General features: G+C 47.9%; 1 pseudogene; it reads left to right on the top strand.

Annotated features, from left to right (window-relative positions):
- LOC103744197 overlaps nt 1–3,632 on the top strand; it is a 30,653-nt pseudogene that overhangs the window by 21,350 nt on the left and 5,671 nt on the right.

The following is a 3,632-nucleotide window of genomic DNA, read 5'->3' as shown; positions in this document are numbered from 1 at the left end:
ATGAGTGTATAGATTTATGTAATTTTCACATGACACTCTTTGAAGCTATTTGAGGGCAAGTTAGAAATATTGCACTCCCTACTTTTCCATTCTATGTAACAAAGCTCCCATTATGAAAACTTAGTATTAGTGCTTAGACTTAGTACTGGTCTCCCGCTGCCTCCCATTTTGTCATTTGTTCTTCTCTGGCCATTTTCCCCTAAGGTCCAGTTCAGGTTCGCTTGCTCTACTTCACAGCCTTGGACCTTTAGCCTCCACATTCTAGGACTGTTCCTGGTTGCTCCATAGTCTTGGCCAGGCCAGCTGGGCACACTGTCCTTTGGCCTGGGCATGTCTACGATCACTTTGGGATGAGGCTCAGGTCTGCCTTCTGAGGATGCATGCTGATGGTCTGCCCCATGCTGGTCATGTTAATTTGTCTCACAGGGTTAAGGTGGGGATTATCCAAGTTTCTTGGATGTGAGGTGATTCTGGAATATGTAACCTGTAGGTTCAGTGTAAGTATCCTCTCCTGAGCTGCTGTGCAGCCTCTTCCACGGCCTTCCAGCCCCTGTCTCCCTCCTCCAGTGAACTCTTTTTGCTACTCTGGAGAGATCTCTCTAAAACTCAGGCCTATTCCTCCCTACTCCACATACCCTGGTTGGAAGTCTTTGTTGACTGAAAGATGGAGGTCACCCCTTCACCCTGAGTCTGCCCCCATCTTGCTTGCCTCTTATTCCCACCTTCCTGGAGCTCTCATGCTCTTGTTTGTACAGCTTTGGCATGCTTCCACTGGGAAATGCCCATTGCCCCTTTGATACCCAGCTAAGATGTCCCTCCAGGGCTGAGTTCATGTCCCACCATGGCTCTGTTACACCCAGGCAGTGGTTTCCCTCCCATCCATCTCCCTTATGAGGTCATGAGTCCCAGAAAGTAGAGACACCCCTGCCTGACTCCTGTGCCCACCATAAGCCCTCCAGGAACTGAGGGATTAGTAGAGTCTCAAGATCACTGGAAAATTGCTGAGGTGAGGATGGGAAGGCATTGTGGGAGCCAGTGACAGCCTGTTACACAGGCCAGATGAGCACATGTAGTCTCTACCCTCAGCAAGCTTCAAGGTTATAGGGTGAACTTGGATTCCAACTAGGTAATTTTAACCATGTGGTCATAACATCAAAACCAGAGGATGGATCTGGTGAGATGGCTCAGTGGGCAAAGGTGCTTGCTGCTAAGACTGATGACTTGAGTTTGATTCCTGGGACCCACATGGTGGAAGGAGAGCCCCAACTTCTGCAGGTTGTCCTCTGACCTCCACTTGTATGCTGATGCCTGCACATGTGCCCATATACATATACTCATATATACACACAGAAACACATAATAAATGTTAAAAAGAAGCACAGCCAGAAGATGTGGCTCCATATAGGCACTGGGGATCCCATGTCTGACTAGCACTTAAACTCATTAAAAATTTTCCAGGGCATTTTTTTTAAAGTTCCCAATGACTTGTGGCTTAGTGAGTTGCCACTAATGTCCACACCCACAAAACCTATGTAAAAACTTGGTGGACGTGGAGGCTGTGTCATCCCAGCATGTGGGAGATGGAGGCCTGGAATCCATGGAGCAAGCTGGCTAGCCAGACCAGCCAAAACAGATGGCTCTGGGTTCAGCAAGAAACCCTGCCTCAATACATAAAGTAGAGAGAGAGTGACTGAAGAAGACATGCAGTGTTAACCTCAGGCCTTCACACATATACATGGGTGCATGGGACCCACCCACACATATGGGCCCACATGCATATGCACACACACATACACACACATATACTGTACACACATTTAGGTTTCCGTTGGCTGAGACATACAGCACAAAACATGGCACCTTAGTGCTCAGGGAGCAGCTCCATGGCATGATGCCCTTTGTACAATGGGCAACTGATCTTGTCTGCTCTGCTGCTGTGGTAAACACTGACCAAAAGCACCTTGAGGAGGAAAGGGTTTATTCAGCTTACATTTCCAGGTCACAGTCCATCACTGAAGGAAGTCAGGTAGGACCTCAAGCCAGACAACTGAAACAGAAACCATGGCGGAACGCTGCTTGCTGGCTCCTTCCCCTGGCTTACCCAGCGACCTTTCTTACACAGCCCAGGCCCATCTGCCTAGGGATGTCTCTGCCTACAGTGGGCTGGACCCTCCCACGTCAATTAGAAATCAAGAAAATGCATCACAGACATGCCCGTAGGTCAGCCTGATGGAGGAAATTCTTCATTTGAGGTTCCATCTTCCCAGCTGTGCCTAAGTGTGCGTCATGTTGATAAAAAAGAACAAAACAACAAAACAAAACAAAAAACCCCCAAAACAAAAAGTCCAACAACAACAACAACAGAAAACCAAGACAAAACAAAACAACAGCAACCAGACCAGCACAGAAGCCCTCACCAGACATCTTTAGTTTTTAACCGCACCATAAGATGCCACCTTAGAGATTACTATTTCATTGTAAATGGCCACATTATATATGGAGGAGGCTTTGGTTGTTAGCCTTAGCCTTTAACGGACGTGTTCTCCATCTAGCCCATGGAGGAGGCTTTGGAAGATGCAAGCATTAAGAGACTGTGTTAAGTCCTAAGTCACCAATGAAGGAGACATGGGAACTGATGGTGACCTCTGTCTCCAGCCGTTATCCCCACAGAATGTCACTGCTAATAAAACTGTGAGAGTAAATTTCTACAAATTTAACTTTTACTAGAAGACCTTGGTCTAGTCCCTTCTATAAAAAACCAGAGGGTTGGGGCTGGCGAGATGGCTCAGCAGGTAAAGGCACTTTCTGCCAAGCCTGGCAGCCTGAGTTCAAACTCTAGAACGCACATGGTGGAAAGAGAGAGCCAATTCCCACAAGTTGTCTCTGGCCTCCACATGTGTACTGTGGCATGCATACCTGTGTGCATGGACACACACATAAACATACACACAAAATAAATACAGGTTAAAAAGCAAGAGCAGAGGACTGGGACCATACTGTACCTCTGTCCCTCCAGTCAGTACCTACAGCAGAAGCAAGAGACTCAGTATTGGCCAACCACTTAATCCCCAAATTGTCAACCAGAATGTGATTGTTAAAAAAGAATGACACGATAAGGTATCCCAGCAAGCTGTGTGAACACATGAAGAGAAATTAAGGGCATTAGGAATGTGTATTGGGACTTGAGAGATGCTGTCCTGTGGACCATATGGAGGCTGGGCAGGTGTCCAGGTACTAATGGGAGGGAGAGAGATGGAGCAAAGAGAGCTCCAGGCAGAAGGGGCATGTGAGCAGGAGCATTTCCTAGAGGAGGGCACCACTGGGGGCAGAAGCCAGCAGGGGGCAGCCTCTGCATCCCCCGCCCAGGGGTGGATTTTCACACTTCTAAGAGCAGCTGGTTCTTCCAAGAGTTTGGGGTTGGCTAGACAGGGCTCAGAGGGGTGCTTTCAGGAGAGGTCTGGCTGCTTAGCTGGCAGCAAGCAGGGAGTAGGTCACTGCGAGCAGGGGGTTCTGGCACTTGTGCTATTGATGGGAAGCCATGTGGAAGCGAGCTATTGGCAGGTGATTTTCTTTCCTAGTTAAAAATACATTCTTTTTGTCTCTTTTCTTCCATGCTGTCCTTTTAATGCTTA

The sequence above is a fragment of the Nannospalax galili genome, unplaced genomic scaffold, assembly GCF_000622305.1.
Source record: "Nannospalax galili isolate Female #2095 unplaced genomic scaffold, S.galili_v1.0 scaffold3643, whole genome shotgun sequence".
In the NCBI taxonomy this organism is placed as follows: Eukaryota; Metazoa; Chordata; class Mammalia; order Rodentia; family Spalacidae; genus Nannospalax; species Nannospalax galili.
This window is presented reverse-complemented; position numbering and strand designations above follow the sequence as displayed.